This window comes from Peromyscus maniculatus, chromosome 5 (genome assembly GCF_049852395.1).
Source record: "Peromyscus maniculatus bairdii isolate BWxNUB_F1_BW_parent chromosome 5, HU_Pman_BW_mat_3.1, whole genome shotgun sequence".
Lineage (NCBI taxonomy): Eukaryota > Metazoa > Chordata > Mammalia > Rodentia > Cricetidae > Peromyscus > Peromyscus maniculatus.
This window is the reverse complement of record NC_134856.1, coordinates 34,314,530-34,339,141: the sequence shown is the minus strand read 5'-3', so window position 1 is coordinate 34,339,141 and position 24,612 is coordinate 34,314,530. Positions and strand designations below refer to the sequence as shown.

The following is a 24,612-nucleotide window of genomic DNA, read 5'->3' as shown; positions in this document are numbered from 1 at the left end:
CCATTTGTGTGATGTAGCAGGAATCTTAACAGTTCTTATTAATAAAATCAAACCCGGGGCCAGTTATTGGGGTGAACTCTGGAAGATCAGAGAGTCAGAACAAGCCACAGCTAACCTCACCTGGCCAACTTCTCAGCTGGTCTTGTTTCCTTAGACTGGATGCTTCTATGTCCTCATCCCAATGGCTCTCAGCTGAACTGTGCTCCAAAGCCTGAAAGCTTAAACAGCCAAATGTTTAACCAGCCAAATGCTTCTAGTTTCTGGTCCTCACGCCTTATATACCTTTCTGCTTTCTACCACCACTCCCTGGGATTAAAGGCTCTCTTTCTGGGATTAAAGGTGTGTGTCATCATGCCTGGCAATTTCCAATGTGGCCTTGAACTCACAGAGATCCAGAGCAATTTCTACCTGAGGAGTGGTAGGATTAAAGGTGTGAGTGCCACCATTTTCTAGCCTTTGTATCTAGTGGCTGTCTTTTCTCTGACCCCAGATAAATTTATTAGGGTACACAATATTTTGGGGAACACAATACCACCATATTGTGACCTTTTTTAAATGGGGGGGGGGATTTCCATGGCAGGCATTCAGCTGGAAACTCCAGCTTGCCCCTGCATGATACCAAAAGCCTCATTCCTGTCTCTCTCTCTCCTCTCTCTCTCTCTCTCTCTCTCTCTCTCTCTCTCTCTCTCTCTCTCTCTCTCTCTCTCTCTCTCTCTCTCAAAACAGCACTTACTCAAAGAGTCTCTGAACAAAGGAAAGGAGTCAAAGTGCGCAGTTCCACATTCTTGGCAGCTACTGCAGCTTTCTCCCCTGAAGTTGCTAGCCACTCAAGTCCCTGCCTTAAGTGCCCAGCTTTTGGCCACACGTGGGCACAAACCCAGCTAGTGGTGGGCACATCATCATCCCTCACCTACAACCTATAAAGTCCCCTTGTCTTTGTTTGAGAGCATGGCTTCTCTGTCCTCCATCTCTAGGACTGGAGAACCTGCCCAGGAGTTGCTTTGCTCAAATAAACTTGTTGTTATACTTTTTCAATTCTGCTTGATCTGGCTTACTGCATCAGCAAAGAAACTTATTATGGGGGGTGGGAGGATGTGCAGAAAACCTATTAGCAAGGATCTCCACTGCATTGCAAAATAGACTGAGTAGTTGCCCATGTCTTATTCCAATCTAAAAAGAACATGATATTATAAATAATCTCCATTTTGACATCAGGAATCAGCACCATTTTCTAGAAGAAATGACCTTTAAGAATGTGTTATTTGTTATGAACTTCTTTATAACATATTTGGACATTTTACATGTTCAAACTCTTCTTCATGTTTTTCCAATGTCAATTTTTAAATAATCATCATGTTAAGAGAATATTAATGCCTACAATCCCAGTTGTCTAAAGTTGTTCACCAGTACTATTGCATCAACTTACCAATATAACTCTACTTTCTCATCACTTGGTGGCTGACTTTCTGTCTATCTGGCCAAACAAGCCAGTTCCACCACCTAGCACAGTCACAGGCATCAAAACTAAAAGCAATAGAGAACAGTAAGGAAATTATAAATGAGTGGCACAGAAAAGGACTCAGACTTGTATGTCAGGGCTCACTATTAAAAATGTGTTTCATCAGTGTTAGCATTCTGGCCAACCCCTTGGGAATCTACCCAGCATCCTAATCATGTCATTTTATGTCAAGTCCTCTTTAAGAAAAAAATCCTACCCCCTTCATTCTCTCTTCTCTCTCGCTATGAGGTAGTGTGCACTTCCCCTTTCTCTTTCTCTTCTTGTCTCTTCTATCCTCTCTTCTTTTCTTCCTTCCCCCCCAATAAAACTTTCCACATGAATGCAGTGTCTGAATTGTGTGAGTAACTCTCCACGGTGCCACACACCACCCACTGCATCTGCATGGTGTGGCTGTCTTTTCACCTAGACTCAAACCTGCCAAGGCCGCAGTGTGATATTTTACAACAATCAGGAGACAGAGACAGGTGGATCTCTGTGAGTTCAAGGCCAGCCTGGTCTATAGAGCAAGTTCTAGGACAGGCTCCAACACTACAGAGAAATCCTGTCTCAAAAAAAAAAAAAAAAAAAAAAAAGTGTGTTTCAGTAGGAAGCTTGCAGATATCCATGAATTGATGTTTACATTCTTTTAATTTTGAGAAATACACAAGATAGTGTTTTAATTTCATTTCTGTTAAGCTGGTAAAATAACTTGACCCAAAGTAACTTTGGGGGAAAAAAATTCATTTGACTCACAATTTTAAATTACAATCTATCATTTACAAAGCATGAATGAAAAAATTCAAAAACCTAATCACATAACATCCACAGTCAAGAACAAAAATGGAATAAAGACATACTTAATGTCTCCTTTTCTTCTTTCCCCACTCTTGAAAAATGTGGGTCTCAGTCTCTGGTACAGTGACACACAGAGTGGGTTCATTATTCTATATCAATCAACAATCCAGACAACCTAACACATATGTGCACATAGGTCAACCTATCTACATAATACCACTTTCAAACACTTTCCAAGATATTTTATGCCAGACACCTGCTTCTGCAGAGGTTCAGGTCCCAAAGAGGATGTGTGGAGTCTTGGGGGAAGGAGGACATGTGATCTGAGGGTGAATTTGGATGGCTGCCAGCAGTGTTTATTGAAAAAGAATACACTTTTTATATTCTAGAGTTGCACATAGGATTAAATGGAAGAAAGGGGACATGTGAGCTGGCATGTTGCTTGACATCAGGGGTTAAGGAACCTAGCATTGACCTTGACAATATACACCAGTTACATATTAATGGCAGGGCCACAAATTCCTCCTGTCAGAAATAAGAACAATGACTGGTTTAGCAAGCAGGAACTTATCCAAATCCTGACCTTGGGAAAGGGATGTTTTCTAGCGACCAGAAGGGGCATACTATAATTTAAGAGCAATAGTCATTCTTCAAGGGGAGAAGTACTGTGCTGTTCCCTAATTGGATCCCTCCATGGCATAGTCTTACTACAGGGGCCTGTTCCCTGCATAACACTCCCAAAAGGGAAGGTCCTAATGTCTTACTCTTTTCCCATTATACTGTACCATTCTGATTTCTCTATGTTAACTGAACTCTTGTCCTTAATGGCCTCAGGCTCTGAATCTGAATTACAGGCATTTCATCCTTGGAGTCAGGTGTGTCTAGTAAATCTCTAACTTTCCTGTTCTTGGTGTAATTTGGATGGGACAATGAGATTCATGGTTCTGAGATGGTGGAGACTTTTTCCAAAGAATTATTTTGTTTATAGGTGCTACCATTGTGTACATTTTCATCCTTCAATGGCCACACAAAGTTCCCCAAAGGGAAAGGCATAATACTGAGAACCATTAAAAAATGATAGTAAAAGGGTGCTGGAGAATTGTGACCTGCAAAATCAAAATGCTAGAACCTTGTCAAGCAGCAATGGTCACTGCTGTGGAATGGTCTATTTGTCAAATTGCTCTGATTGCTCAATAAATAAAACACTGATTGGCCAGTGGCCAGGCAGGAAGTAGGCGGGACAAGAAGAGGAGAATTCTGAGAAGTGGAAGGCTGAGTGAGGTAGACACTGCCAGCTGCCGAAATGACAAGCAGTATGTGAAGATGCCGGTAAGCCACCAGCCACGTGGCAAGGTATAGATTTATAGAAATGGATTAATTTAAGGTGTAAGAACTAGATAGCTAGAAGTCTGAGCCACTAGGCCAAACAGTTTAAACAATATAAGTCTCTGTGTTTACTTGGTTGTGTCTAAGCGGCTGTGGGACTGGCGGTAGACAAACATTTATCCTAACTGTGGGCCAGACAGGAAAACTCTAGCTACAGGTCACCATATAGTCCATGCCAATTTAAGATTGTGTCTAAGTTTACAGTTAAAATTAACCAGCAAATTCTACAACTTTTGACAATACACAATCAGAATTTCCTTTCAGACCAGACATTTCCAGCAATATCCCCAAGGTCATACTGTAATCATAATATAAAACTCAACATCTTAATGTAGGGGGCCCAAAACAGCTTGACCACACAGTTGCCATGGCAGGCTTAAGGGCCCAGACAGAACTACTGTGACTGGCTTACTGACAGGCAACACCTGGATCCAAGAAAAGCCATAAAATGCCACCACCCAGGGATGGGCCAGCATCTATGGGGGAAGTATCTGACAACCCAAACATTCCAACCACTAGGTAACATTAGGTAAGATTGTCAGATGTCCCTGAGCCTAACACACTTATTTTCCATTTATAGATAGCCCTAGACATCTGCTCACTCCAACCTCTGCTATGATAAAAACCCTATCCCACCTGGGCTCGGGGCTCTCTGCTCTCACGGCTGTGTCAGACAAAGAGACCAAGCTTGAAATAAAAGCTCTTTGCTTTTACATATGGGATTCAGTCTCTGTGGTGGTCTTTTGGGGGTCCCCATGATCTGGGCATAACACTTAAATCCCATAGACTTTAAAAATTCCAACATTTAAAAAGCCTACAGTATCCTAACTATATACCATGTGAAATTTAAAAAAAAAAAAAAGAGTAATATCCCATTGTTTTCAAAAAGAGAAGAACAGGAGAATAGCATATTATCAATCACTTTTAAGGAATTGAAAACCTAACAGATTCTTGTATCACATTGTGCAAATTCTGAGACAATTATATTCTGGGCTCTCAGGGACTTGGGAAGTTCCATGATTCAGACTCTTAACTTCCCTACCACATACAGCTTTCCCACCATCCCAACTCATCTCCATACCTGGGGCTGTCCTTTATCATTCTATAGCTCTGTAATAGCTTCGAGTGTCCTTCGAGTAAGCAGTATCCTCTCAGGCCCTCTCTGCAGGTATGTCAAACCTCTTAAAAGAGTCATCAGCTCTCCTTAGATTGGCAGTCAAGACACTGAGGCAGAAGAGAACCAGGAAATTCCACACTAGTTGATTCTACTATTAATCTGACAGTTTACTGAATTTAAGAAGATGCAAGGGGAGAAGAGGAGACCCAACAGACAGGAGACCTGAAGGAGATGGGAAAGGACAGGAGGAGACAAGAGAAGACTTGAGTTGCCCCAGATCACTGAAGCTGCTGGCAGGACTCTTGAGTCATAGTATCAGCTCCCTGGAGACTCTAATATCTTGGACACCTATTTGTAACCTCCTGGAGATGGTGCACTGGGAGGAAACTGAAGAACTGCTCCTGTTGCCAGCCTTGTAATTACTATGTGGGCCTCAAACTAGCTTGGAATGCCCTCAGTCAAGTGATAAGAACACTGAGATGTCGGCAGTGAAGAGGCAGAATGATAATGACCCCAAGCAATTGGTGGCCTGTCAAACATCTTGCCCATCCCCTATCCCCACATATCCTGATACCCTGCTGCTGTAGAAATTTTGTGAAGCTGGAATTCAAGGCAACTGAGACTCACATCTCCCAAAGCTCAGATCTTGGAGTTCAAAGGCTTCATGGAAAAAGACATCTTAAGCCTAGGGTGTGGGATTGTACAGAGGCCCACACACTTGCTCTGGAGTCTGTGGAAGACAAAGAGCAACACTGCCTGTGCCCATCATAGTCTTGCCTGTTCTTGCAGGCCTGTCTCCATATTCCATTGTACACTCAATCCTTAGATGATATTGAAACACTTAAATTCCTGCCTCTACCTTCTAAGTTCTGTGATCACAGGGTTACTGTTATTTAATTGGTGACATTATTTACCAGGCACAAAAAAACATGAGGTACAATGGAACCCACTAAAAGAGCTTTTATTAGGGAAGGGAAAGTGTGGGGTGGGGGAGGGGGGAGGAGGGAGGGGCAGGTGTGCACTACCTCTGGTGAGAGAGGGCAAGAGCAGTGTGGGGGTAGAGTCTACTTTTCTGCTTTTGTAGGTCACTTCTCTCAATGTATATATGGGCTTACACAGCTACGCAATGCATGAGCATAGGTTATGTGACCACACTGCACACAGATTATGTAGAACATAAGGCCCTGGAATGACTAATTTTGCCTGACTGCTGACAGAGCATGTGCTGTCATGTGACTCCAGTAGTGGCTAGGAATAATAACAGTTGTGACACCATGCCTGGCTTGGTTCACTTCTCATTCAAATTTACTATGGCATGAACATGAGAACACTCAAAAAGTAAAATTTTTAAAGTGAATAAAGAGAAAGTAGCTAAGGTGGCAGGTTACATTGGTTGATCACAGTGTATTCATAGTCGGGAACCAGACATTGATAAATGTTGGTCCTTATTACATAATTCAGTACCAAGACCATGGACTAGAATGGTACTATCACTTCTGGAAGTGCACAGAGCCTTCTCATCTCAATGAACTTAATATACAAGCTAATCTCTCATAAGCAGACCCCAGAGAATAACATGATCTAGATAAATCCTCAGGGAGTGCATGGTGGATTATCTTGGATAATTCTAGATCTTATCAAGTTGAAAATCAGTATTAACCATCACACACAATGATATAATTTGCTGTGTAGACTGTCAACACAGAGAAAACATGACATTTTAGTGATATCTCAAATAGCAATGAGCTGTGTTTGAGGTCAAAGTATATAAATCCTTTTGAATATTAACTTAATCCTTTCTCAGATATAACGAACAATTTTCTGAGAATCTTGAGAACAGGATTATAAACTTAATGTACACAGTATGGCACAGTGCATAACTCTTCTTGACCTTATTAAATCAGAATCACACCCAAACCTCCTCAGGAACTGACCTATGATCTTATTACCATTCTTTTGGAATCCATTGAATGGAACTTCCAAATACATAAAACTGTATACATAACTTTGAAACAATTTTTAAGTGTGGCTCTCCCTCACAAAACCACAGTTTCCCAAACTCTTTTCCTTCTACTAAATCAATGATAAATGTATCTTCTTAGCCAGGTGTAGTGGCAGTGGCACCCACCTTTACTCCCAGCATTCATGAGGCAGAGACAGGTGGATTGTTGCAAGTTCCAGGTCTAGCCTATCTACTAAATAGTGATGTTCAGACCAGCCAGGGATAGAAAATGAGATTGTCCCAAAACACACTCACTCCAAAAATCCTTACTTAATAAACTATAGGGCTGCTAAGATGAGTTATCAGATAAAGTACTCATCTTGCATCTAAGAACCTGAGTTATTATCCCTTTATATATGAATTATAAAGCAAGTAGAGTAGTGCATGCCTATAATCCAATGCGTTTAAGGCAAGATAGGAGGCAGAGAGGCGAAACCTTGCAAGTCTATGGTCATACAATAGCAATATGGAGAACCTGTCTCAAACATGGTGAAAAGGAAGGACCAACACCCAAGGTTTGTAGTGGTATTTTGTTCCCCAAAATACTGTGCACTCTAGTAAACTTATCTGGGGTGAGAGACAGAACAGTCACAATATTAAACATAGAGGTTAGGCAGTGGTAGCACATGCCTTTAATCCTAGCATTCCAGAGGCAAAAATCCCTCTGGATCTCTGTGAGTTCAAGGCCACATTGGAAACAGCCTGGCACGGTGACACACGCCTTTAATCCCAAGAAGTGAGCCTTTAATCCCAGGGAGTGATGGCAGAAAGATATATAAGGTGTGAAGACCAGAAACTAGAAGCTTTTTGGCATTTGGCTGGTTAAGCTTTTAGGCTTTTGAGCAACAGTTCAGCTGAGATCCATTCTGGATGAGGACTCAGAGGCTTCCAGTCTGAGGAAACAGGATCATCTGAGGAACTGGCGAGGTGAGGTGGCTGTAGTTTGTTCTGCTTCTCTGATCTTCCAGCATTTACCCCAATAACTGGCCTCAGGTTTGATTTTTATTAATAAGACCTTCTAAGATTCCTGCTACAAAGGTTGTTCTCTGTATTTTACACCCATACCATGACATACTTGGATACCCTTAACACATATAAAGCACACAGATATAAACAGTCACAAGGAAATAAATAATAAAACTGCAATTTGGATGAGGTGGCATACAACTTTCATTCTAATACCCAGGAGACAAAGGATGGTAGATTTCTGTGAATTTGAGGCTCTTTTTCTACATTCTGAGTTCCAAGAGAGTCAGAAATACGTACAGAGACCTGTCTCAAAACAAAATAAAATTATAACTCTGGTTTATATTGATGTATCCTGAAATCCTTTTCCAAAGTGCACTCAAGAGTCACAACTTAACCTCAGCAGAGATCCCCATAAAGAATTAGTTTAATGCAACACAGCATGAGGATGTTTCTCTGACTCTTTTATCTTTCCAGAAAACTGCTATTTTTTGTCTGATCATTCTCAAGTCTAACTCATTTTAGAAAAGCCCATTTGATCCAAAAATGGAGATGCAAGTCAATAATAATGTCACCCTAGAGATAGAGGCAGGAAGACCAATGTGGGTTTGAGGAAAGCCACACACACACACACACACACAAAGTATAAAAGAAGAAAGAAAACTTAGTAACAATTAGTATAGGTAGTTTGGGAGAATATCTCTTAAAGTCAATTCAGGTATCAGCCACTGGTCCCTGTCAAATCATTCTCAGACTGAATACAGCCAAGCATGGTAACAGATACAGGCAGATCTCCTTGAGTTCAAGCCATCTTGGTCTACTTAGTGAGGGTGGTAATAAGACATGTCTTAATAACACATATACACACACACAGTCACAAATAAAGTTGAATATAATATTGTTTTGTTGTATGAGACAGGATCTCATTAGAAAGCTCACGTTGTCCTGGGACTCACTATGTATAGTTTAATAAATAATATATACTGAATCTTTTAAAACAAATTCCAATGAATATTTCATTCTATAACAATTGGTTCTAACATATTAAACCATGACAGTTTTCTATATAAGAGGGAGCTTCCTAGCAATTTTCTTTATATTTACTTATATTTGAAGAGAACTAGAAGTGAAAGAAATTTTACACTGTTTACATGCCTAGGTTATTTTCCTTCATCCAATCATTCTATAAAATAAATATCCATTTTTTTCTTGAACTCTTTCTATTTTAGAAACATGCTAACTAGTTTGTAAATTGAGCTGTTTGCACATTTTGTTTTAAAGCTAAGACTCCAACTGTGGATGCTGAAACAATGCCTAAAAATTAAATATTCTAGCTACCAGTAACCCAATAAATTTTTAAGAAAGTTTTTCTAAAACTGTTAGAAATTTCCCAAGTAGTGCATTGAAATTTTTGAAAGATGGCTTTTTTTCTAATTTTATGGGATTGAAAAAAGAAAAGAAGGTTGTTGAAACACAATTATAATATTTTTGTTGTGCTACCAACATATTGGGTTAAATAGCATTTATTGTATGTTACATAAAATAAATAATGGCTATACTGGATTATACGAGGTTTGTATTAACAACACATTAGGAACAACTACACAAGCCAGTGGATATTTTTCATTGTTCATTGTATTTAAAGTAAAATTATCAGTGTTTCTTGACTGAATGGCAATGAATCAGGTACAAAATATTAATGTTCACAAGAAGTATGATATATTGTCCTTGTGAAACCTCAGTAACCCCCACCCCCCTCATCCCCTACAGACAAAGAGAAGCTTAAACCAGGATTCCTAAGTGTAGATAAGAACTTAGACGCCTTTTTCCAGGTGGCTTTATCAACTACAGAAACTTAAGAAAACACAGAGTAGGATATACGACCATCTGGAAGAGACTAAAGTGGTCATAAAACATCCCAAACTCCCCGAAACCCGGAGACAGCTCATAAAACTCCTAAACACGGTTGCTGAACAAACGAGAAATAAAGATAACATGAAAAACTACTGATATGAACCTAAAAGAGGGAGGCGGGCGGTGGGAGATGAATTATGTGGTCTGTGCTTTTAAAAACTAGCCTCACAAAATAAAAAGGGGGCGCTCCTTCCAACCTCCCTGCTGTGTGTGACAGGTTTGGAAGGAGCCTCCCTGATGAGGCTAGTAAACTTCATTTGAATAAACCTTGCTTTTGCATTCTGTACCTGAGGTCTCCAGTGGCTTCTTTGGGGACGCAATCTGGGCATAACAATCCTATATCACTAAGGCAGAAGTTTCTCCCCCAGGATCCTAACCCTCGAATCAGAGACTTCTGTTAGAGACTGGACCTGACCTTCTGCTAAGATGTGTCCTACAGGTGAGCAGCCTTGGGGGGCTTAGGACTCTAGTGAGGAATTTAGAGTGTGAACTTTGTGTGATGACCCTCTACAAAATAAAATATAACTTTTGTTATACTAACTGTCCATATCTACCTTCTTGCTCAGGACATTTCTCTTTTCCTCCACTTCCACTCCAGCATTTATTGTCAATTGTTTAGTGGGTCTTTGCCATTCTGATTGCAATTACCACAAATTCTTACCAAAACCACCAAACCACATCCTATAGAAACAGGAACATTTATAATGTCAACAACCTCCATAATTCTGATAATAGCCACTATAACCAATTTTTTAAATACAAAATAGTAAATGCCTCAAAACATCAGTCATGAGTTTGTGGGCCTCACACCATTTCAGTTTTACTGAAAATCTCACCTGTGAGGATTCGCCAGGCTGTTCCAGAAACATTCTATGCCTCTAGCAATTTCTGACAGCTCAAAAGACATTAGAGGCACCATTCCATTGAAAGCTTTGTAAAGTAGCTGAGCACCAGGAAGTATTTGCAAGGACCTTGGATTCAAAGAAGGTTTGGAGGATGGTACTAGAGGCTAATGAATCAGAAGACAACCTGGTGGCAGGAATGTTTATAAAAGGGCCAAGTGGACACCTGCTTCTCTTTGCCTGTATCAGGGGCTCACTAGTATGTTGAGCAGTTCCTAGGCTGTTCCTAGCATCCTGTCACTCCTGACACCTACAATCACAGCAAATTGACCTCCACCTCTCTGAGTTCATCATGGGCCCTGCCTGGTTGACTCCTTGCCCAGCTAGATTCAGGTCCTGGGATCCTCTAGGGCTGCAAAGGATCAGGCAGGGCAATGCTCCAGGAATACCTCCTTCAGCTACACAGATATTCACATATAGGCAAAACAAAGCTGGGTTGATAAATAGAGCCTATGAGGTTGTGAAGCCCCACCTTCCTACATCCTTGAGGCAAGCCTGCCAATCACTCGCGAAACATGCCCTTGACCTGGGGCAAATCCAGCAAAAATTCCACTACTCACCTCTTCCTAAACACAAAAATCTCCAGATACACCCCAGGCAAATCAATCACAGACATTTCCAAATTGCTGCAAGCTGCAGGGAAATGTAATGGAATTTGGCTACTATCACAAAAGCTACTACTTGGAAAGGTCAAGGACTTTTCTGAAGGTCAAGCCATGGCTTAAGAAGTCTTGGAGATATTTTAACTTTTGTGTATATATAAGATGATTCCTGCAATGATTTCCTTTTACAGTATGTATGCTTCCAAGAACTCATGACAGTGTATTTTATCTGAAATACCTATCAAGCATCCAAGGCCAAATGATCTCCTGAATTAAGGTAAATTAAGCTCAGACCCTCCTTTCTTATTACAGCCTTAGTGGTATTTATACTAACATTATAGACTCCTAACATTTACCTAATCACCCCTAAGAATGTAGTTTGACCACATAAATTCCCTTTTTCTGCTATATTAACCAATTTTAGTTCTTAATTGACATCCTCCTTTTACAATCCCCTTTTGGGTTGTAGTAAAAGAAAGCCTGATGGTCACTGCCTGAGGAAAACTCTTGTCTGCCTTTATGACCCTTTAAGAATTCAAGTCTGATGACCTTACTTTAGCTATTGCATGGGTATATATAACTATAAACCTCAGAGACTTAGAGAGGATTTTTGAGGATTTAAAGGATTTTTGACTGGACAACTAGAGGGAGAACTAGAAGAATGAGATGGGAGATGAGGAAGAGCCAAATGGGGAAGAATGAGATGGGTAAGAATGAGATGAAAAAGACCAAGATGGGGCAGAACTAAGATGAGAGAATTAAGATAGAACTTAGAGGAGACAGCAGATAAATGTAGAGAGAAATCAGGCAAGAAAGTAGCTAGGCATGAGAACAGTACTGAAGCTATGTAGAGAGAATTTTATCTCAGAGGAATAAGTAGATGGACAAAAGAGGTCAGTGTACTTAGATTCTTTTCCCGAAAATAATTCTTGACATTCGTAGCTTCTCTTCTGGGCCCCTGGGAAGATTATTAAGGCTGATCCTTAATAACATTCGCGACCAAATGATCTTCTAGACATTCTTTTAGCCTGACTCAGAGGACCTGGGAATCCTGTGGTGATGTCAACCCTGAGGAAAGAGGCAGAATGTGGAGGGCTTGGCAGAACACTGGAAAGTTGTTCTGAGATCAAGAGCAGTGGAGAAAGCAAGGCAGCAACCACTGCAACCATATGGTCCTGGAAGAGTAGACCTGGTCTTCCAGGTCAGGAATCATACAGAAGCTGGGAACCCAGATCCACCACTGCAAGAGCACTGCACCCAGAGCCCTGCAAGAGGATCTCAGGTGAAGAAATATACAGGGCCAATAGACATACTAACAAAGAAGGTGGGGGGGAGGATCTAATAGACCCCTCAAACATTATATTTTATTGCTATAGCTCTTGGGTATCAAGGATTTGATAAGACCCTATTGCTGAAGAAACCATATGCTTGAGTCAAAGAACATGGCAAAATCAAAGTGTTAAAGAAGCAGAAACTTTATCCATGCTGATTTGCTCGGATAATGCTGGTAGGTGCTTTGCAAGCTACTGGGGCTGACAAGTAATCATCAGTCATGCCCAACTGCAAATACTTCAAGCTACAATAATGACTGTCCTGGCAAGATCTGCCCATTAGTGTAAGAGTAGTACCAATATCATGGGAGTAAGCAACTACTTCCTAACTATATCCAAGTCCCTCTCCAAAGGATAAAACACACACCATTATCAGACTAAGAATTTAAGGATTGGTGGGTCATTGGCTTTAGGGAAGAATGTATTACTATCATGCTGCTGAGTGGACACAGAATTAAACTAACTTAAAATAATTTACTATTATTTCCATAAATCAATGGACCTCCCATCCCTCAACTTAGATGCTTCCAATTGAAATAAACTGTGATTAACATGGTGGCACATAAGTGACCAAGATACAGAGAATATGTTACTGGGGGAATGCTCAGTCTTAAATGAACATATATATATATAGCCCAATCCCCTCCTAAATCTCAGAAATCATTGTGAAAGATGTGGCAGGAAGAGCATTAAATGCTGAGGTGTGCTCTGTTCCCCAAGTCCCAATCCCCTCAGGCTTTTCTCTAGTGATGCAATAGATCACCAGCTGAAGCCTCTCTTCCCACGCCCACATCTCCTGTGGCTCCCACAGACCATCCACTCTAAATCCCTCTCCCCACACACTTTGCTATGCTCAGTCACCAACACCAGCAGGCATTCACTGTGAACATACCAGCTGAGGAGGCCAATAAATAGGCAACACACAGCCATCACAATCTCAAAAAACCCAGAAAGGAAACAAAACACCAAAGAACATAATGCCCACCCAACAAAGACAAACCCTGAAATAAATATCTAGACCTATAAGCATCCCAAACCTAGATGCCAGCATAAGAACATACTCAATACATCTCCACCAGAGCCCAGCTATCCTACAACAGCAGGCCCTGAATATTCTAACATAGCTGAAGCACAAGAAAAAAATTCTTAACACCAAATATACGAAAATGATATAGGTCCTTAAAGAGGAAATTAATAAACCCCTTAAAGAAAGCCAGGAAAACATAAACAAACAATTTGAGAAAATGAATAAATCCTTTAAATAAAGCCAAGAAAAAGGAAACAAACAGTTGAAGAAATTGAATAAAACTGTTCAAGATGTGAAAATAGAAATAGAAATAATAAAGAAAATGGAAACTGAGAGTATGCTAGAAATAAAAAGCTGAGAAATTCAAACAGGAACTACAGGCGCAAGCTTCACCAAAAGAATAGAAGATATGGAAGAAAGAATCTCAAGCAGTGAAGACATGATAGAAGAAATGGAAACATTGGTCAAAGAAAATGTTATATCTAAAAGAAATTCCTTGCACAAAACATCCAGGAAATGTAGGATATTACAAAAGAACAACTATAAGAATAATACAGAATAGGAAAAACAAGAAACTCAGTTCAAAGGCATAGAAAATATTTTCAACAAATTTTAGGAGAAAATGTCCCTAACCTAAAGGAGAAGCCTATCAAAGTAAAAAGAAGCATATAGAAAACCAAACAGATTAGACCAGAAAAAGAAAGTCCTCTCACCACATGATAATCAAAATACTAAACATAAAAAACAAAGAAAGAATATTAAAAGCTGCAAAAGGAAAACACCAAGAAACACATAAAGGCAGCCTGATTAGAATTACACCCAACTTCTCAATGGAGACCCTAAAAGCCAGAAGGTCCTAGACACATATGCTGCAGACTCTAAGAGACCACAGATGCCAGCCCAGAATACGATACCCCAAAAAAAACTTTCAACTACCACAGATGGAGAAAATAAAATATTCCATGATGAGTCCAATATAAATAATATTTCTCTACAAATCCAGGCCTACAGAAGGTACTTCTTAGAAGAAAAACTCCAACCCACTGAGGGTAACTACAACCATGAAACCACAGGAAATAAATAATTTCACACCAGCAAAGCCAAAAGAAGGGAAACTCACTCATTCACTCTCTGTCTCTTTCTCTCTGTCTTTCTGTCTGTCTGTCTCTCTGTCTTCCCCTCACTCCCCCCCTCTTTCTCTTACACACACACACACACACAGAACAACAACAATGTAACAGGAATCAACAATCATTGGCCATTTCTCTCTCTCAATATAAATGGTCTCAATTACCCAATAAGAAAACACAAACTGCCAGGTGGTGGTGATGCATTCCTTTAATCACAGCACTCAGGAGGCACAGCCGTGTGGATTTCTGTTTGAGGCCAGCCTGGTCTACAGAGCGAGATCCAGGACAGGCACCAAAACTACACAGAGAAACCCTGTCTCAAAAAAACAAGAAAAAAAAAAGACTAACAATGCATGTGAAAACAGGGTCCATCTTCTGCTATATAGGAAACACACTTCAACATCAAGGATAGACATTACCTCAGGTAAAAGGTTAGAAAAAGATATTCCAAGCAAATGGACCTACGAAGCCTGCTGGTGTAGCCATTTTAATATCTATCAAAACATGCTACCATCCTTTCAGAAATATCCTCAAAGGCAGGCTAAAATCCAGAAGTGTATTTTATTCTTAGTTCTAGGAGTCTGTTTTCACAATGACAGCCTAGGTATATACTTTGCTATAAATATCAGATACTGCATTATTACTCATCTTTATATTTTACTTACATTTTATGATAAAAATATACAGAACAAAAACAAAATGTATATCTGAAAAAAGTAGTTCAAGAGCCTTATAAGTTAAAAATAAAAATTTGCTATAGATATATGTACTGTAATTGTTCTAAGTATATAATGACCAAACATTAAAATACACACTATCCAAAAAAAAAGATGCTTAGATTTTATGGGCAAAATGAGAAGCCAATGTGGTACACTTAATGTGAGTCCACACCAGAAACAAATATTTCTACTTTTAATTAACACACAGAAATTGAAGTCTTTTTCTTGAAAAATGTTTAAGTATCTACATAATGACATATAGAACAATGTGGTTAGAGAGGACAATAACAGCAAAATTACATCATAAGTAATAATTATAAAATAGCTTGATCCTGATTACATTGAGGATATTTGAGTATATTTTGCATGTACATACACATGATCACCAAGACACCTGTACATGAGTATGCAAATAATAAAATCCAGGAGCAATCTGCCTGGTTATATACTGTCAAATTGATGGAAGTTATACTTGACTGCATTAAGTCCTAGGATTGCAGGCAAATCAACGTATGCTTAAAGCTTTAAAGGATAGTCAAGATCATCTGAGTCAGATATTTAGACCAACGTTTAAGTTACCCTGACAAATAAATGAAAGTAATTTTTAAAAATGAGGGCTAAGGAGTTGCTTCAGCCAGTAAAGGCAATTGCAACAACGGATAAAGACCTAGTTTGATCCATAGGACCCAAATGTTAGAAAGAAACCAATTACCTATAGTCCTCTAGCTTCTACAAAAGCACTGTGTGTGTGCAAACAATATAACATCGAGCATATGTGTTTCCATTTACAAGACAAAAAGTGTACTTTTGTTCTTTCATTACCCTAATGATCAGGACACTTTCTGGTACCCTGTACACACTGCTCTTAACTATGTCTGCTCCACTAATTTACACGTATTTATTGCTACTAACTCTCTTATCTTAAATGGCTCTTCCGAATCTTACTCCTTCTCTTCAACTTCAATCGGACCAATTAAATTCCCAACTTCAACTTGCCCTCTAGCTACAAAAAGAAAAAAAAAATCAGTCATATTAATGAACTCCTCAACATAGTCACTTCTCATATTCCTAATCCTTATTTTTTTTCTTTTTATTGTCCATGTGTATTCACATGAAGGTGCATATGTGTGTAAAGGTGCAATGTTCATGAGTGGGGCAGAGGACAACTTTGGGTGTCACCCTGAGATTTGCTTCAGAATTAAAGAGTAAAGTGTATAATACCTAGAGCATGTCCTACCCACATCCAAAGCTTCCCTGTTTTACACCTTTGAACAAAATCATCAAGCTTGGTAAAAAGCCAAACTCAAGAAAACATGAAAATACTAAAGTGTTTTCATAACCAAATCTTCCAAAGTCCTAGAAAAGAGGATCAAATTATTCAAAGAGAGAAATGCTAAATGATAAAGTAATTATGAGGGTTTAGTTATTTTTTTGCTTGTCATTTTATTTGTTTTTATTTTCAGGTAGGGCCTCACTACATAGCCCTGGATGGCTCTTAACTCACGGTCTTTGTCCTGGTTGGCTTTTCTTCAACATGACACAAGCTAGAATTATTTGGGAAGAACAACTTCAATTATAACACATTTTCTTGATTAATGATTTATGAGGTAGGGAGAAGCCCACTGTAGAGCTGGTGGTACTGGGCAGGTGGTACTGCAGTGTATAAGAAAACAAACAGAATATTTTTAGATGCTTGTTTGTTTTCTAATGGAAGGGGGAGAGAGAAGAGGTGTGGACTTGGATGGGAGGGGAAGATCTAAGAGGATAAGGGGAAATCACAACCAAAATATAATGTATGAATATCTATTTTCAATTAAAAAATAAGAGAAGAAAAACTGAAGAAGCCAGGAAGAACAAGTGGGTAAGCAGCATTCCTCCAAGGGTCTCTATTTCAGTTCCTGCCTCTAGCCTTCTGCCTTGAGTTTCTGACTAACTTGCCTGCATGATGGCCTGTGAACTGGACCTGTAAGCCAAATAAAACCTTTCCTTCCCAAGCACTAAGTGAACTCAGTGAGTCTAACAGCAGCCTATGAAGTGGAGAAGAGGAAACAAAAAGAGGCAGGGGCACAGAAGAGGTACAAATAAGGGATGGGTTTGACCAACGTACATTATATTCATGTATGAAATTCTCAAATAATAAAGGGCAGCTAGTGTAGGGCTAACAAAATATAAGTATCTGTGTCAATAACCCTGAATTTCTCAACATGATTTTGTCTCAGTTATGAGCCTAGGTAGAAGAAAAGCAATTGCAACATGATATATCACCCTAGTATTTATAAACCAAATGAATGCTTCTTCAACCTGGAAAACAGCTTTTTAAAAAAATGCACAGGAAAGTACTGTAAAGGTGACAGTGTGCTGATTTTTCAGAAATAAGTATTATTATAAAATTAAGATTCAAAACAGGAGTGGAAAACCACAAACACATGACAATAAGAATGTTGACACCAATTCTCAAAATATTATTCCTTCAAAAGAACCATGTCAGATCCTGCAACTTTCACTCAAATACAACCTAATTCCTTTATCACTAAGGATATGTCTAACTACTGAAGTCAGTGAATTCAGTGAAAATATGGTGAAATAGAAGACAACTTGGTTTTCCGTGTTTCATGTAAAAATCAGATGTGACTACAAAGACAATGACTTATCTGCCAAAAGCTTTGCAGTATAAATAAGTCAAATCAGTCTCCAAGACATTTAAATACTGAACCACTGCTGAATGAGGATAGTTTTTATGCTTTCAATGAGTTTACTTTCAAAAAATTTACAGTAAGAAACTGCATGATCAGCCGGGTGGTGGTGGCGCACGCCTTTAATCCCAGCACTCGGGAGGCAGAGGCAGGTGGATCTTTGTGAGTTCGAGGCCAGCCTGGGCTACCAAGTGAGTTCCAGGAAAAGGCGCAAAGCTACACAGAGAAACCCTGTCTCAAAAAAACAAAAAACAAAAAACAAAAAACAAAAAAAAAAAGAAACTGTATGATCTAAAGTTTTCTCATATAGTACCAGCATTCTCATTTTGTTCTGATTCAAAGGGACTCTCAGTTAACATTAGTCCCTTCAGGAATAAAATCCCAACACAATAAATCACTGGTTTAACTTAGAAGAGTGGTTCTCAAGAATGAAGATTATAGAGCACAATGTGTCAGCATTTTCAGGGATGGACAAAATACAGTAACAATATCTTGATTACCAGAAACCTACAGTGTAGTATATAAACCACATATATAAATTACTAATTGCCACAAAGGTACAATGATAGGGCTCGGGATGTAGCTCACCTAGTTGGAGAAATGTTTGCCCTGCATTCATATTCCCAACAACACGTAACAGCTATGTAACAGCTACGGTAGTGGTACACACTTGTAATCCTAGCACTTCTTGAGGCATAAAAGGATCAAAAGTTCAAGGATTCACAATGAGGTCAAGGTCAGTCTGGGCTACCTGAGAGCCTGTCTCAAAAAAGTAAACAAACAAATTTTAAAAAAAAAACACATATAATGTCAAAGAGACAGGATCAAGAAGATTTTCTACAATGGGGGCAAAAACTGAGGGAGTAGAGCAAAGGCACCAATTAGGAGCACTGGTTACTTTTCTAGGAGACCTAGGTTTGATTCCCAACACCCACATAGCAACTCACAATCATCTTTAATTCCAGTTGCAACCAATCTGACATCCACATCTGGTCTCCCTAAGTTCCAAAAATGCAAGTGGTATACTGCCATACATGTAGGCAAACTGACATGTATGCAAAAAAAAAAATTCAATTAAAAATAGAAAACACTAGCATGTAACAACTTGGCCTAGAGCTAAGCATGATACTTTACTACAATGTCCACAGTCCCAACTTTGATATTACAAATTAGTTAGCTCAAAATTAACCACTGAGGAAAGTTTAATGAAGGTATTATGAGGATCAAAGCCAACTTTTAAACTAATTCATACCATATTAAACACTACCAAATAAAATTTCAGTTCATGTTACTTCTGAGTTTAGACCTTACTATCAGAGAGAATTTCCTGAATCACCTATAAACAATTTTCCATTTTATTTCCTTCTGTGTAAAACTGTAATAATAGAGATGCTACTTTAGAATGTCAACATGAGGGCCTAGTGTATTTCAGTGGTTTATATTGTTAATTCAAAAGTCTGTTTAACAGTACCTCAATGAGCATATGGCCATACTGCATACTATCTATTATAAAAAAAAGACCCAGACATTATTAAGTTATATCTAGAAAATTAAAATTATTTCCAATGATGATTACTGAATAATTCTCCAAGATATTAGTGTGCTACACAAAAGTTTTCAGTACCTTTTGACATTTGGGGTGTCTCTTTAAACTTTACCAGCTAAGCATGTATCATCCAAAAGGCTTTTGAACATTTTGACAGCATTTCATATTTTCTTAATGAGGCATACCCAACATACCCAGTGAATATATTTGAAGATAGGAACACATTTCCAGAATTGATGGGATAAAAAACATCATATAGCTAGAAACTTCAAAATCCTTAGAAGCAATAACTAGTCTCTAAAACATGTTTACTTATCTGCTAAAAACAATTTCCAATTTTAAGTAATGAAATACATAATTTACTAAAATTCCACAAATTCAGGAACTAATAAATATTCAATTGAGACACTGCTTAACATAAAAAAAAAGGTTATCTACTACATACTCCAAATACACTTTTCACACTAATACCAGGAGGATAGGAATGGATATTCCAAGACTGAACTTCTGTTAACAGTTTTATGGAACCCTATAAAGACACCACAGCCTTCTCTCCCATGCTATTTGTACCATTCTTAAGTTTAAGTTTTTTTTTTTTAAATTGTAAGTATCCTCTCAAGATTTTATTTTCTTGTTTTTTAACACAATGAAAATAAAACTGTGGATCCAAAAATTGTGGTTCCTTCCTCTAATCTCAGGAGGCTGAGGCTGTGGGGTAAGGCCTTATCTCAAAGAAAGACAAAGAAAAAGTATCCATTACATGAACATGTGTAATGAACTTCAAAGATGTACTCTGAATTATAGAATAAAGGGTGATTTTATGGGAGTCTGGTGGGTCTCTGTGGGTTTGGGCCAGCCTGGTCTATAATATCAAGATCCATTCCAGCCAGTTCTATAGTAAGAACCAAAATTTGAATTTAAAAAAAAAAAAAAGATTAGTGTATGGTGTATTCATTCCTATTGTAAAGGACTGTGAGAGAATGGAGATATGGTATTTGTTTCATTCCAGATAGATGGTGGAAGTAACTTACAAAGTGAGGAATAATTTAGCAAATGACTAAGTGAGAAAAATGGTGAACAAACTGCTTACAAATGGAACTAACCAACAAGGATACACCTGAAAAGGAAACAAAAGCCAATAAGTACTTAAGAGTTTATTTATGAAGGGAAATAAAAATTTAAAAAAAAACACACACAAATATGTAAGCAACTAAACCACCACTAGGCCTGTGTCCAGCCAAAAATTCTAAGCAAACTTCCAAGCAAAAGATTACATTGTAGCTTGACTTCCAAGAGTATCACGCAACTATTGGCATATAATACATGTCCAACATTTGTTGAATGATTAAGCAAAAGAATTTGGTGATGAATAATTTCAACTGTAAGGGAACTCACTGCCTCACTATAAATCAATGAAATAATTTATAGATGTTTTCTTGAGTGAACATTAAGGTAGAATGGTCATGAGTGGCATGGATCACATGGCAACGCATTGCTGCTTGACAAATTCCTGCATTTCAACATTGCAGACCACAACTCTCCAGCACCTTTTTACTTTCATTTTTAATGATTCTCACTGTGTAATATTAGAGTTCCCTTCTGCCTTTTCCTTTGGGAAATTTTGTGTGGGCTTTGAAGGATGAAAGGACAATGGCAATGTCCTTAAACAAACTAATTTTTTGGAAAATATCCCTGTCACTGTAGAACCATGTAGTATGATGACTTCACACACAGGAATTTCCATTCTGCCCTCCTGATTACATCAAGAAAATTAGAGATTCACTAGCTGGATACACCTGACCCCAAGGATGAAAAGCATACAGTCCAGATCCAGAGCTTGAGGCCACTGAAGACAAAAGGTCAGTTAATAAGTATGGAGAAATCAGAATCAGCGTAAGACATCAGGACCTCCCTTCCCTTTTGGGAGCTTATGAAAGGAACAGGCCTATATAGTGAGACACAAAGGAATGCATTTAGGGAACAGCTCAGTGCTTACACTGCATCATGCCCTTTGATGAATAAAAATTGTTCTTCAATTATAGTGGTGTGTCTGGTCCCCAAGTAAGTCCTTTTCCCAAAGTCAAGTATTTGGATTAAGACCTCCATTCCCTCGGGGGCTTGAGGAAATTTCCTGCTTGCAAAAAGCAGTCATTTTCCTTATTCTGGCAGGAAGAATTTGTGGACTTCCCACTGATGTAAGAGCGTGTCTGGTAGAGTTACTCAACCTTTGAGAATCGCATTTAGATACTTGCTCAATGATAGATTGGTTCTACTCAAAGGCAGGGTTCATTGTAGGATTATCCATGTAAGGAAAGGTATCACAGTGGAAATGGTAACTATCTGAATTCATCATGACCAGGATATGGTAGCGAAGGAGTCTGCACCTTCCCATACTGAGGAAATAGCTCAGTTCTGGAGTCCCCATCCCTAAACCCTCACCCCTCACTGAAAGGAGGGACCTATTGGACCATGGGAACCAATGAAATGGTCACAGTATTTGACTAACCAATTGTTTACTGATGGCTCATGAAACACTGATGGACCCAAAACTAAATGGAAAGCAGCAGTCTATAGACCAGGGATGGAATGACTATTACTGTAAAGGAACCACCAAATCAGCCGAAGTGATAGCAGCACTGATAGCTATAAGACAAACAGGTAAGGAAGGCAAAAGGAAAATCTATAGTTTCTTCAATTCATGGAGTGTGAGCAATGGTATAGCTATATGGTCATCAAAATGGAAAACCACTGACTGGCAGATAAATGACAAAGACATTTAGTCAAGGGAGGCATGGACAGTAATGGCAAAAGACATCAAAATTTAAGTAACCCATGTAAATGCACACACAGGCCAAAAGACAAGACATTTAAAAATAATGAAAGAGAAGCCAAATTGACATAATGTTCAATTAAGACTAGAATATTAAGACTTCCTAGGGAACAAATTCAGATTAAATTATCAAGGTTGCCAGGTCACACACAGATGGTAAACTTGAAAGCTTACCTGTAACACTAAAACATGAGGGGAAATGGAGAACCAAATTAAATAAGGACAACCCTATGAGAATAACTATTAAAAGGAATCCAAATTGTAAAATTAAGAAACCTGAGAATGTTAGCATAAATAGTAAAGAAGAAATCCTAAGATTACATAAAATAATTCAGACATATAGGCACACATAGTTAGATAAAAGGAACCTTAGGGTATCCTGGAAGGTCTGTATAGAAGCCACTAGAGAATGTCAACTTTGTCCAGCACTTAAAACTAAATTTCAGACATTAAGTACCAGCCATAACATGGTCTCCTAAGTAATTTAACTATAAAATACAAATAGATTTCATTGGACCCTTGAATACTCATAGGGGCCTATATGCCTGCATCCTTGTGGATATAAGCACAGGGCTTGGATTAGCCAAAGAAACAAGAAGACCAGATCAGTTGGCAACAAAACACATACTATGTTGTTGCACAGTAACATACAGCTGCCCAATAATTACTGAATCAGATCAAGGGACACACTTTACAGGTTCTAAAGTCCAGAGTTGGTCCCAGACAGTGGGTCTTCCATTTAGCATATATCCCAACTGCAGCTGGCAATATAGAAAGATGTAATGGACTACTTAAAACCAAGTTATTACAACTCAAAGATACTCCTTGAAAACAGCTACTGAAATTGTATGCTATGACTTAAATACAGATATGGAAACAGCAGCAACACAAAATTCCTCCCAGCACTCTTCACCCCATATATATGGCAGACAAACTCTGTGTTTGGTTACCAGTACAATAAAACTAATGGGACTGCAAATAAAAATGTATACAATTATCCAGATTAGGACCAGAATGAGGAGCCAGGTTACTTGACTGAGAAGATATCAACATCAACCACAATAAACTTATGAGATTGGTTTGGCAGAACTGTACCTTTGACCCAGACACTGTTAGAAGAACACCGTGGAAGCATTTTCTCTCTTTGAATACAATACCAATACCATTTGGATTCAAATGACCAAATTCACTTTTTGGACTATAACCATAACTGAATAGGCTAAACTATTGTTTGTGGTCAAAGTTCCCAACCTACCCTACTATGGTGAGATGGACACAAGGAATAATCACTCGATAGAGAAGGCAGAAAATGATTCATTTTCACTTATTAATGACTGGCTGAAAATTACAGCATTGGAACACAACATTACAGATTTCCATTGATCTTGACTGATTCGCACCCATCCCCATTGATCTTGACTGACCCTTTGCATCTTATGACATTGAAGCCCCACCACCTGAGGAGAACCCATGCAGACACCTGGACACTTTGTGCCTGCATGGTGTTCTGCAGAACTCAGAATATACCATAGCATAGCTAGCCATATTTTGTACAGACATGGCCAAATTTTTTAATGCAAAAGGCCTCAACCTCCATTATAGAATCTCTGGGATGGGTACCAATCAATGAAAACTGGACAAATGTACTAACTAATGTCACCTCTTGCGTATGAGGTGATTTCTCAATGCAATCGATGTGGTTGAAGTATTGTGCACCCTAATAAACTTATCTGGGGGTCAGAGAACAGAACAGCCACTATATTAAACATAGTTTAGGTAGTGGTAGCACATGCCTTTAATCCTAGCATTCTGGGGGCAAAGATTCATCCAGATCTCTGTGAGTTCAAGGCCACACTGGAAACAGCCAGGCATAGTGACACACACCTTTAATCCCAGGAAGTGATGGCAGGAAGCAGAAAGGTGTATAAGGTGTGAGGACCAGGAACTAGAGGTTTTTAAGCTTTTAGGCTTTTAGAAATAGTTCAGTTGAGATCCATTTGGATGAGGACACAGAGGTTTCCAGTTTGAGGAAACAAGATCAGCTGAGAAGTTGGTGAGGTGAGGTTAGCTGTGGCTTGTTCTCTCTGATCTTCCAGCATTCACCCCAATATCTGGCTCCAGGTTTGTTTTTATTAATAAGACTGTTTAAGACTG

General features: G+C 38.8%; 1 protein-coding gene across 9 annotated transcripts in view; it reads right to left on the bottom strand.

Moving 5' to 3' along the window:
* LOC102924514 (uncharacterized) overlaps positions 1-24,612 on the bottom strand; it is a 90,689-nt gene that overhangs the window by 22,113 nt on the left and 43,964 nt on the right. The window contains exons 5-6 of one of the 9 annotated variants that reach the window (XM_076572002.1): positions 1,427-1,524; positions 121-218 (exon numbers count right to left, since the gene is read on the bottom strand). The exons of 6 other annotated variants lie outside the window; for them this stretch is intronic. The gene's annotated coding sequence lies outside the window, so the exon portion shown is untranslated. Of the gene's footprint in view, positions 1-120; positions 219-1,426; positions 1,525-16,301; positions 16,393-24,612 lie in introns of all 9 variants that reach the window. 2 more of the 9 variants (XM_076572001.1, XM_076572005.1) reach the window with 2 other exon arrangements.